This window comes from Ambystoma mexicanum, chromosome 9 (assembly GCF_040938575.1).
Source record: "Ambystoma mexicanum isolate Mex_15411 chromosome 9, UKY_AmexF1_1, whole genome shotgun sequence".
NCBI lineage: Eukaryota > Metazoa > Chordata > Amphibia > Caudata > Ambystomatidae > Ambystoma > Ambystoma mexicanum.
The window spans coordinates 387,851,817-387,864,493 of record NC_090931.1 but is presented as its reverse complement, the minus strand read 5'-3'; the positions used below and the strand labels follow the sequence as shown (position 1 = coordinate 387,864,493).

Below are 12,677 nucleotides of genomic sequence, written 5' to 3'. Positions count from 1 at the left end.
GTCCAGTAGGCGCTTCCCTTTTATAAATTATTGGGTTTTTCTACATATGTAGATTTCTAGCCGTTTAGCTGGGTATGGGATATAGGAGATCGGTCTGTAATTGGAGAGGTCCTCTACGTTTCCTGCTGTATCCTTGAGGAGCGGCTTGATGCATGCTGATTTGAAGGATTGTGGCACTTTCCCTGTTGAGATTGATTGGTTGAAGGCATTTCTGTAGTAATCCATGGGTGTTCCTTGTGAGAAGATTGATTTGTATATGTCTGGGGGGCAGGGATCCGTGGGGGAACCAGTTTTATTGCTTTTGTTTACCAGTTTGACGAATGTCTCCACCGATATTTGGAAGAAGCTTCAGTGTATGTTTGGATGTTCCTCATGGGGGTGGATGGGTTGCGTATTGTGGTCGCATGGTCTGCTATGTATGGTCTGTTGGATTTCATGATTTTGTTTTTGAAGTGGTCTGCGAGGTCTTCACATAGTTTCTTCGATGGTATTGGAGTGGTGTTGCAGCCAGGTGTTTTTTTTTATTTTGTTTATGATTTTTTTTTTGACCAACTTTATTTTCATTTTTTTAACTTAAGACAATCGTTGAGCTTTCGTCACAACATATGTTAAGAACATTGTTATCAACATGAACCTTTTATTCAACTCCCTTGAACTTTCTTGTAGAGTCTAGTATTGTCTTCATACTTTTCCCCGCCCCTACCCCCCCTCTCCTCCCCACCCACCCCCCCTTCCTTTTATTAATTTAACCAATCAAAACCATGGTTGTAACCAGAACAGTTCCAAGAGGCAACCCCTCGCCATATCTTCTGCTGCCTTTATCTGATATGGATGTTTCTAAGAGCCCGGGGTTTAAAGTATTGATACTCCCGCTCCCCCACATAGTCCTGAAGCGGGTCCCATATGGCAAAGAATTTCAGATACGACCCTGATTTTGTGGCGCAAATGTTTTCCATTGCCATAACTCCCCACACTTTCACCCACCACCATGGAGTTGTAGGGCCCTCCACTGTCTTCCATCATTGGGCCACTGTCATCCTTGCTGCAGATATCCCTTTGAGTAAGCTACCATTCCTAAAAACAAAAGCAAGGACAATGTGTCTGCTTCGTTCCAGCCTTCCCAGAATCTTTTGTGAAGGCAAGTTGAGAAATCTGGATTATGCGTGATAGGGGATAGTGGGCCCAGACCTAATTTGACCCCCCTGTTACGGATAGCCTTATCCCAGCTGTGTAGGGTTGTTTTAGTGGCTGCTAATAGGATACCTCCCGTATCTCTTGCTTTTGTTTTTAGGAATGGTAGCTTACTCAAAGGGATATCTGTCGCAGTCTGTTCTATTTTCCCCCAACCTGGAAGAGGGTCTTTACCCGCCCATTTCAATGCTGGTGCTAATTGGGCTGCTAACACGTATCTCCCCATATCCGGGACTCCCAGCCCCCCCAAGTAGTGTGGGCCGCATCAGGATCCTTTTTTGGATCCTCGGCTTCTTATTTGCCCAGATGAATTTAAACACCGCCTTTTGGAGTTCTAGGATCTGTTTTGGGGGGGATGACCACTGGGGTTCAGTTTACTACATACAGATCTTTGGGTAACAAGATCATTTTTATCGCCGCTATTCTAGCAAACCAGGACAATTCCTGGGCATCCCATCACTGCAGGTCTTCCTGCAGGCGCTTCCATAGGGGTGTAATGTTTGCCTTGAGCAGATTCTTGACGGTTCTAGTGATATGGATTCCTAGGTATTCGAGGGACTGTTTTTCCCATTTCAGGGGATAGTGTTCCTTCAGGAAAGCTATGTCCCCACTACCTTCGGTTATATTCAGCGCTTTGGATTTTGAATAATTTATTGTGAACCCTGATGTCTTTTCGAACTTCTGCAGTTCTCTGATTATTCTGGGTAATGTGTGTCTTGAGTCTGCCATATAGAGCATGATATCATCTGCGTAGAGGGCTATCTTGTTTTGAATCTCGCAGGTACGCACCCCTCTAATTCCCAGGTCTTCCCTTATTCTGCAGGCAAATGGTTCCATTGCCATGGTAAATATGAGCGGGGATAGAGGGCAGCCCTGCCGAGTACCCCTCTGGATATTGATTCTTTCTGAGGTGTAGCCATTCACCATTAGTTGCGTAGATGGGTGCTGGTAATTTGCCAGAACCATCTTGGTGAATATCGGTCCACAGCCAAAACCCTCCAATATCAGTTTTAGGTACCTCCAATCTATGCTGTCGAATGCTCGTGTGGCATTTAATGCGGCGATCGAGAATTTTTGGGCCCCCCCAGTCAATTACACACCGGACATTATCCCGAGTATGTCTCCCCCTTACGAAGCCTGCCTGGTCTGCGTGTATTATCTCGGGCAGTCCTGCTGCCAATCGATTCGCCAGTATTTTCGCATACAGTTTTGCATCTGTATTGAGGAGAGCTATGGGGCGGTAACTGGTGCATTCTACTGGATCTTTCCCAGGTTTTAGGGGTAATATCGTGGTTGAGTGTCCCATATCCTTTGAAACTGCTCCCCTATACCGGATTAGATTGAAAAGGCGAGTGAGGGGAGTTGCCAATTGTGTCTGGAATATTTTGTAGAACCCATTACCTAGTCCTTCGGGGCCTAGTGCCTTTCCCCTGGGTAGTGCTGCTATCACATCACACACTTCCTGTATTGTGATGGGGTCCCCCAATTTTCCTTTTTGTTGTTCCGATATCTGTGGCAGTTTTACGGCTGACAAATAGGATGCCTGTTCTGCTGCATTCAGGTTCTCGCTAATCAGCAGTTATTTATGAAAGTGGACCATCGTTTCTAGTTTATCCTCTTCTCCCGTCTGCAGTTCCCCTCTACTATTTTAGCCTGGTGATATAATTTCGTGCCTTGTGTTTGCGTAGTTTAGCTGCCAAGAACTTGCTTGCTCCCCCCCTCCCGTGTATGTAATATGATGGTTTCGTGTTTAGCAGTATTTTGCGCCATTCTATCTGCGATATGGTTTTCTAGTTTGGCTCTAGCCTTTTTAAGGTCTCGCCAGGCTCTGGGCGTCTGACGGGTCTTATGGAGCTTTTCAGCGTTTCTAACCTCTTCTTGTAATTTGCGCGTTATAAGGGCTCGCTCCCTATAGTATTGCGTTGCTTGTGCTATGAATTCTCCCCTAATTACTGCTTTCCCCGCATCCCACACCACCCTCCAGTCCACCTCTCCATTGTCATTTTCCAGGAAATAGTTCCCTATGGCTTCTTCCATATGTGCCCTAAGTGCAATATCCCTCAGGATTGTTTCATTTAGCCTCCATTGTGGTCGGCAGTTCTATGCAGGTCACGACTGGGGCATGATCGGAGAGGTATTGGACTCCGTTTCTATTTTTTTGACATAGGGGATCAATGTAGAGGACACCAGGATCATGTCTATTCTAGAGTAACCTCTGTGCACTGCTGAGTAGTGTGTGTATTCTCGGGTGTCGCGGGGAAAAATCGCCACGTTTCTATCACATCCAAATCTCTGAAAAGTTTTCCAGGGGCCTGTCTGTTTCGCTGATCTGCTGTGGGCTGATCTGCTGTGGTTGTGGGGGGGGTGGGGGGGGGGGGGGGAGTGTTTTGTCCAATTGTGGGTCCATTACACAATTAAAATCCCCTCCTATTATCACTCGGCCTTCGCACCATCCTCCCACCTTCTGGAGTAATTTAGGGATGTACTGGTCCTGTTTTTCATTGGGGGCGTAGAGTGCTAGTATTGTATACAACTGACCATTAACAGTACCCTTCACCCCCAGTTATCTACCTTCCTGATCCTTCAGTGTTTGTTGTTTGCGAAAGTCTAAGTCTCTGCTACATAGGATTGCCACCCCTTTTGTTTTTGTTTGGCTTGAGGTGAAAAACTGAAGGGGGTATGTTCTGCTCCGCATCCTTTTTTCTTCTTTCTGGAGCAGATGCGTCTCCTGTAGGATCGCTATCTTTGATTGCATGGCTTCCAATCTATCTAAAATCGAATGCCTTTTAGCGGGGGAGTTTAACCCCTGGACATTAATCGAGACAATGTTCACTTCTTCCATTACTCCCTAGGTGGAAATTGTCTGCCTGTGGGTCCCTATGTTCTCGTTCGCTATAGCTTACTCTGCCTGCTCTTGCTTCTGGTTCATACACTCGTGGAGCTGGCTCCTTTTCCTTCCCAGACTTTTGGTTCCCTGCTTTCCTGTCCTTCGTTCCAGTTCCCTCCCTTACCCGCCCCCCTCCCCTCCTCCCAATCCTGGGGGTGCATGAGGCCTGGGCTCCCGAGGGGGCCCCCCGCTGGTTGCTTAGGGCCTCCGACCCTTCCCCAGTTCACAATAGTCAGGAATTGTATTACCTGACCCTGTTTCCAAGAGTTATGACCTCCTACCTCCATGCAGGCGGTTCCATTCAGCCACGCTGTTTTCTCACATTTGGTTAGCACTTTACTCATTGTCCGTGTGATGGGCCGAGTCTGGATCTGTTGGGCCTCTCCGTTCCCGGTCTTGAGCCGGCTGTGAGCTTCCGGGTCTTCCTCTCCTCCCTCGTCTTTGCTTTCGCTCCGTTGACCATTCCCATGGTTTGCTAGACGGGCCGTTCATGTTTGGGCGTGGGCGCACAGGCGCCTCTGGTTGCTCATCCTCCAGGTGCAGCAACGCCAGGCCCTCTGCGCAAGTCCCGATTCACCTCCGTTTTCCTTCCCATGTAAACGACAGGCCAAACGGGTAAGTCCATCTATAACGGATTTGCTGTGTTTGAAGGGCCTTCGTAACAGGTTGCATTAGCCTTCTTTTGTGGAGAGTAATCAGGGCCAGGTCTGGTACAACTGTATTCGGGACTCATTAATTGTAAGGTCTCCATTTGCTCTTGCCGAGCGTAGCACCTTCTCTTTCAGACCATACGATGTCATTGCTATCAAGACATCTCTGGGTCTCGACCCCGGTTCATTGCGTATTGGGCCCACGCGGTGTATCCTGTCGAAGCAGATCGTCTCCGGTTGGACATCTGCTAGCAGGCTGCTGAAGCAGAGTTGCATGGTATCTTTTAGATCCTTGTGCTGTACCGATTCCGCCAGGCCCTTGACCCTAATATTGGATCTCCTTGAACGATTTTCCAAATCCTCCGCCTGGAGTTCTAAGTTTTTTGTTGCGGTCGCCAACTGGTCCAGTAGCAGGCTATTTTGGTTTGTTTCTTCCGTGACATTCGAGAGGCCCCTTTCGACTATGTCCACTCTTTCACCCATCTCCGCCATTTCTTTATTGACCTCCTGGAGTGATGATTTCAGGTCCTCCCTTAATTGTTCCATTTGATTCTGGAAAGCTTTGGTCATTCTGGCCTCCATCCCTTTCAAGCTGTTTAAGAGTTCATCCTTGTCCATTGCCATTATGCTAGTTGGGAGGTCCTTTACTGCAGGTGTCGGCCCCGGAGGAGGGGATGGTGATTCTGCGTGTGTTTGTCGCCTCTGCCGCCAGCACTTCTCAATTTGCCCTTCCTGGGTTCTCACTAGAGTTTTTGCTCTGGATGTGCCCGTTTTGGATCTGGCGCCCGGCATCTGAGTTGCTCTGCATGGATGTTCCTCCTGCGTCGCTGGGTGCCCAGTACCTCGCTCCTATAACTGTATATTGCTGGAATGGGCTGCGTCCTCCCACGTATCTAGAACACAGGGTTTGCCCTCCGCCCTTGTGTACCTTGCCTCGGCGAGTTTTATTTCTTGTGTTGTCCTTGCCGTGTCATTGCAGTAGGGGGTTAACCAGGCTTATAATCGTGGATGATCCCACTATCACAAGTCCATCTGCATTTGTTGTTGCCTTGTGCCAAGCCGTTTTCGGGGATCGGGCGACAAACACCCCAGGCCAGATCCCGTGGTGTACGTGGTTAGGTGTGCTTCTCCGTTGTGCTCATGGGGACAGGTGGTCCGGGATAGCAATAATATCGTCGTTTCAGGCGAGTCCCCCACCTGCCGCTCACTCCTGGTTGTTTTTAGGCGGGCACACGCCCTGGGAGTGAACCCAGGGGCCACCACATACTTTTCGGGGTAATATGCCGCTGCCCCTCCGTCTGTCCATACTGTTTATGCAGGCCCTGTGTCCTCCTGGGCCTTTCGGGAGGGTGCGGGGGGGGAGGGGGGGTTTGGATGGACAGGGAAGAGTTTTATTTCTTGTGTTGCCCTTGCCGTGTCGTTGCAGTAGGAGGTTAACCAGGCTTATTATCGTGGCGGCAAACACCACCAGCCAGATCCCGTGGGGTACGTCGTTAAGTGTACTGCTCCGTTGTGTTGAGTCCCCACCTGCCGCTCACTCCTGGTTGTTTTTAGGCGGGCACACGCCCTGGGGGTGAACCCAGGGACCACCACCTACTTTTCGGGGTAATATACCACTGCCCCTCTGTCTGTCTGCCCTTTGTCCTCCTGGGTCTTTTGGGGGGGGCGCCCCCTCCCAGTCAGGCTCCATGGTGGAGGGCCATCTGCTCCGCGGGGCCCCCAATGGTCCGTGTGATCTTCTTGCGGGGGGAGTTCTGGGGCAGGGCAGTCTCCCTGGGCCGCGCCAAAACCTATCACGGCTGGCGTCTGTCCTCAGGCCAGCGTAGTCGTCGACCTGCGTCTGCCACTGGAGCCGAGGGGTGATGTTACCTGGCTCCCTCCGCTCCAATGCCCAGGGTGGAAGTTCCTGGGCCCCGCGGCGGTGCCAACCGCTGGTCCGCGCTCCCTGGACAACTTTCTCCCGCTCGGGGGGGGGGGGGGGGGGCCTGCGTCCCATACAGGGGGACCTGCTCCGGACTCACCGGTGCTGATGACTGCTCACCGGGCCCCCTCCGACGTGTGCGATGAGCTGGCTGAGGGGGGAGACGGGCCCGGCTTCCCCCGCTCGTCCCTCGGGCTCCCGTGGGTTGTGGTTCCACTGGCGGCGTCACGGCCGTGTAGCACTCCAGCACTTCTCCCCGTATAGGCCGCGGTGCCCGATCCCAGCCCTACAGGGGTCCCCAAGCGTCGCCCGTTCGAATGGGGGAGGCCCTGGGGGGGCACCAGCCGATCTTGTTGCCGATTCTGTCCGCCTGGGGGGGCTGGAGGGGGGGGGGGGGCAATCTCCTTTGCCGTCCTGGCTTTGGCGGAGCTCTGCATACAGGCTGCGACTGCCTGTCTTGTTTATGATTTTAAAGAGTTCTTTTTGGGTGTTAGGTGCTTTGAGGATTCTGTTGTCATAGTATTTCCATTTTGCTTTTTTGTATGGGCAGAATGTGATTGGAATTTGAATTTTTTTTGTCCAGGTCAGCTTCGTCCATAATTGTTGATTGTGGTTTGCTGATTTCCAGTAGTTCAGTTAAGTTGCCATTTTAACGGTTCTACAGTTTCTTTTCATGATGATCAGTAGCTTGTCCTGTTGCTTAATTATTAGTGTGGCCAGTGTGATTACAAAGGGAATGATGAAGTGGTCGGTCCAGAGGATCTAAATTGGTGGCGCTGTGGTGATGAGTTTTTTGTTGGCGAAGATTGCATCTAGTGTGTGTTCTACACAGTGTGGGTTGCTCCTTTGACTAGTTGATGTAGTTTAATTGTTGCTAATTGGCTGGCAAGAGATTTGTGTGTGGTTTCTTCATCGAACCAGAACTTGGAGTCACAAGGATGATCAGGTGATTGTATTCGATGGCTAGGTTGGTGATTGCTTCTGTGACCGCGTCTACGAAGGTCGCATCGTAGGTTGGTGGTCTGTATAGCAGTATGAATTTCAGGTTTGTTGATAGGTGCAGGATTAGGGATTCACAATGTTTAATGGGTATTCCAGTGTACTTTCCAGGTGTCCCTTGTGGATTATTGCCAGTCTGCCACCTCTGTTTTTCCTGTTTGCTTGGACACACTTGACGTTATCAGGCAGGCAGTTGTTGAGGGTAATCTTGTAGTTGTCATCTAGCTAAGTTTCAGTTACGAATAGGATGTCGATTCCTCGGTCACATAGGAGGTCATATATTTCGGTGGCATGTTTGGACATTGACCTTGCATTGATTAGATTGCAGTGGATCATTTTGGTGTGGTTCGGTGTATTTGGTGTTCCCTGTTTTGGTTTGCGAGTGTTCAATTGGAGTACTTCTGTGTTGACACCGGTTTGTTGATGTTCCGCGGAGACTGCTTCATCATTGAATCGCTCTGTTAGATTGATAGTTGGGTTGTTGACTTCTACTGCTTCAGCGTCTCCTGTGGTTTGTTGTGGATATCAGTAGTGCCCTTCTGTTCTTGTGATATAAAGAGTAAAGGGATTGGTGTCATCCCATTCTCTTCTTAGGTCCTCCTGTCTTTTTTCTGTTGTTCGGGGGAATTCTTTCCCTGTCTGGAGATGTCCGTGTCGTTGAAATATAAAGGTTCTGCGGGTGTAGCGAGGTACGGTGTAAGGTATTAGGATTCTTCTCTTATGAGGTTTGTACTGTTGATTGTATTATTCGGCTGGGTGCGTTCTGTCTTCAAGGTGGCTTCTACTTGAGGCGGTTGAGTTTGTGCATCCGTATTAGTTGTTCCATGCTGCTGCTCCCTTTCTCTGTGTCCAATTCTTCTTCAGGGCATTTTGGGTCCTCGGTTGTAGGAGTTGGTCTGGGTATTGAGTTTTCAGGGGCAGTTGCCCACCTGTTGTGACTTGTGCTAGGCTAATATTGAGTGTTATCCTATTCTGTTGCGATGCTTGGATGTTCGAGTATGTCTGTCTGCTCAATCGGTTGGGTTGCGGTGTTGCTCTTTATATGGGCAGACTGTCAAAGGCGAGTAAGGGAGTATATGGCTTTGGGCGAGTGGCGCAGACGGTTATGTGGGGGCTATAGGGGGCAGGTTTACTAGGGTAGTGATATAGTTGTAATTACTAGCTTTGGTGGCTGCTGGGTATTTTTGGGTGTCGGAAGGGCCTAGGACTCAAATAATGGCAAGTGCTGATACACCAATATTTCATGTACCCAGACAGAGGGAAAAAAGGCCTAACAAGAGGACAGTTAATATAATAACAGCAAATGGAGCAGCAGCAACTAGGTTTTGTGCACCTGTATAGAGGGAGAAAGGGCCCAACACGGGGGAAAAGTAAAAATAACAGCAAATGCAGTAGTAGCAACTAGGTCTGGGCACCTGTATAGAGGGAGAGGGCCCAATACTTGGGAGCAATGGTAAATGCACTAACTGCTGGATATCTGACACCTATGCAATAGTAGCACCCAGATTTAGGACACCTGGATGTAAGGAGAAAGGGCCTGACACGGGGGGATAACAGCAAATGCAATAATAAACACTGGATATGTGATACCTCTGCTATAGTGGCACCTAGATAGGGGCACCCGGTTAGACGGGAAAGCTAACACAGGAATACAACAGTAAATGCAATAACAACTGGTAGGTATGTGTCATCTATGACACCTATGCAATTGTAGCGCCTAGATTTGGGGCACCTGGATGGAGGGAAAAAGACCTAACATGGGGGGACAGCAGTAAATGCAATATCAACTGCTAGCTATGTGTCACCCATGCACCTATGACACCTATGCAATGGTAGCACCTAGATTTGGGGCACCTGGATAGAGGGGAAACGGCCTACCACGTGTGGACAACCGTGAATGCAATAAACACTGCTAGCTATGTGACACCTATGCAATAGTAGCAACTTGATTCTGGGACACCTGGATGGAGGGCAAAAAGGCCTAACACGGGGTGAGAACCATAAATACAGTAGGTGTAGTGACAGTAACACAGACAGGTAATAATCAGAAAGACTCCGTTTTAAATTCCGGAAATAGTGTTAGTTGCCACAGTCGGGGCGATTTTGATAGCTGGCTATCTGTCTCAGTCAAGTTCTCTGGGATAATCAAGCTAGATGTGAGAGGCTGCTATCTCGCACATGTGGCTGGAGTACAATCTACAGAGACTAATGTTTCGCTTAAGGCCATCTGAGAGCAGTATAGATGGTTTAGATAGTATATTTTAGAGCAGTTTATGGTTGGGAGGTACAGGCTAACTGGGTGCAGAATATAGATACTGTGGGCAAACTATGTAGAGGTACTATTTGGGTGGGGGTTGAAGTTAACCAATAGGACTCAACATGTGGGGCTAGCATTAATTTCAATGGGTTATGACAGTTTACAGACGAGCATCAAGTTCTCCGAATGAACAGTCTAGCTACATGACTTGGAGTGTTGATGAACATATAAAATCAGCAGGGTCCCTGAAATGAGTGATGAAGATCTGGACTCCAAAGAAGCACTTCAAGAGAGGATACCAAGATTTGAAGACCGAGTGGTCGATCAACCAACCAGAGGGGGGAGTGTAGAGGAGCAGCTGAATGCCTCTGCAGAATGTCCCGTCCCCATCCTTCCTAAATGCTAGAAGGCAGAAATCGCGACATGCACAACACCAGTGATGGTGCCTATTCCACAGAGAGCCTTAGAGAAAAGGTATCCATTGAGAAAACTCTATATGATGTATCCCAGTAGAGACGACAATCTCTTGAAGGAGATCCCCGAAGGAATATGAAGATGAGAGAAAGCGAATTGGTGACGTCACAAGAAGTGAGCATGACGCACTGAGAAGAGTGGCTATAGAAAAGGATGTATAGATTTTATGGAATCTGAGGACGAAATAAAGACTCAAGTAAACTTTCATGTGCGAATTAAGATTGCATGTGTGAAGAGCACTGCAGAAAATGTAAGCCGTTTTATAACTGTACAGATGCAGCAACACAAGCAGACTAAGTGATCTTAAAGGCTGGCTATATGTAGTGAATAGACTGCAGGCGGTGCCGCCATTATATAGAAGTTCGGACATCGGTGTCACATATTTAGTAAGCTCAGACCCACGTATAAGGAAGGATTGGAAAGCTGTGTCACAGCAACATGAAGCTAAGACCATGGGAAGGCCTGGAAGAGCTGTCTGGCCTGGTGTCAAAGGATGAAGTAGCCAAGAACTGGTTATCCATCTATAAAGAACAGGCGACGTAGAATCGTCCTGTGTCAAGGTGCAAACAAAGAACACCATGAGTGCCAAGTTAATTAATTGAAGACAATTAAATGTTGCAAAGCAGGCTGAAATACGGTCTCCTGTCACGTGAGCCAAGGATGGAAATAGGATTTCAGCATGCAGACTAGAACTGTGATGAGAGTGTGCCTATACTCCCTTACATTCCCAGGAGCAAGCATACTTTACAAGGCTAAGTTCAAAGACAATCTGAATGGCAGAAGGCATGAGAGATGTCGGGCTAATTGGGTGAGGAGACATGGTCAAAGTCCGCCCACTGGCACCTGGGGTACCAGTTTATGTGCTGCTAGTGAGCCGAATGTTCCAGAACGGTACAAGCGTGCCAAGCAATTATAAAAGGACCATATAACAAAGGGCATTATAGTTTGAGAGCCAATGATACACTGTGTACTTAATAACTGTTGAAGACGACTTGGACTAAGGGTGGTAAGTTGTCCACCTGACAGAGACCCAATCACAAACTGTCCCTATTTAGCAAGTATACTTAGATGTTCCCCTCGAGCGTATCACAACCCCTCGCAGGTTTTTCTTGTTTGCCACATAGTACGACGTCACGTATGACATAAAAATTTGTTTTTTATGCAAAATGATTGAGAGATCGAGCGAACGTCCATTGATGTCCGTTGTAACTCCCTGTTTTAGATAATTGATAATAAAACAGTCGGACAAGACTTTTGTCGGTTTTATTATTTTTGTAAGCGTTAATCTGCATCCCATCCATGCAAGACTTGATTTAAGGACACCCCAGGGTCACCCTCATAACTTTAATGTCTGAAATGCACACACGCAAAATAGCACCTCCCAATTCTCCCACATTTTGGACTCCGGTCCCTTCGAGGGTGTGAAACAACAGCACGTTGGGACCATAATTATAGTGAAAGGCGCTATACAAATGACAAAATGAATGAATGAACTAAGCCAACCCACCAGCTTTTTTAGTGAGTCGCGGGAAGTGAAATAAGGTGGCAAAGTCAGTACAGAAGGCAGCAAACGCCATTACAAAAGTGGGAATAGGGGGGAATGCCAAATCCCCGAGTGCTGTCAAAAGTGGGCGTAGTTGGAGGAAGACAGACAGGGTAGATGAGGTTTGAGTGGGCAACATGCAAGGAAAAGTAACAGATTGCTGTTTAGCAGCAGAGTGGAGGATGGGGATGGGGAGAGAAAGAGGTACAATTATACGTGAAATCAGGAGAAATCTATGCAGGAAAAGCACAGTGTCAGATTTCTCGTATCCACCCAGGTTTCTTTGCATTCAAATAGGCACAATGTTGCTTTTCCCCATTAAAAATGATGTAAGAATTCAAGACCCTGAAAGCAAAAGTACAAAGTCTAGATCAGCAGAATCTCACTGCTCGTTTAAATTAGAACGTGAACAAAATTGAGTTAAAAAAATGTCCAACTGTTCATATGCTATTTTGTCCATGTCCACTAGTTCTGATTAGTGACTCACTGACTTGTACGCTTTTTGGAAACTTCTTTAATTTAATGGAAAATTGGATACAGATTTGATATGAGGACCAGCGACAATTGTGGGGAGCAGGACACTGCGCCCTGTGGCGAAGTGGCGGTGGAGAGGGGCTCTTGCACCTCTAAACCTCTTGTGCAGTTTTTCTCGATGAATGCTGAAGGGAAGGCTTTGATCATCCCCCCAACTTTCGGGATTGATAAAAGTGGAACCACAACACGAACTACGCGGGGGAATCCATATGCCTGATCTG

General features: G+C 48.1%; 1 protein-coding gene across 1 annotated transcript in view; it reads right to left on the bottom strand.

Moving 5' to 3' along the window:
• GUSB (glucuronidase beta) overlaps positions 1-12,677 on the bottom strand; it is a 579,332-nt gene that overhangs the window by 422,471 nt on the left and 144,184 nt on the right. The gene's annotated exons all lie outside the window — the stretch shown is intronic.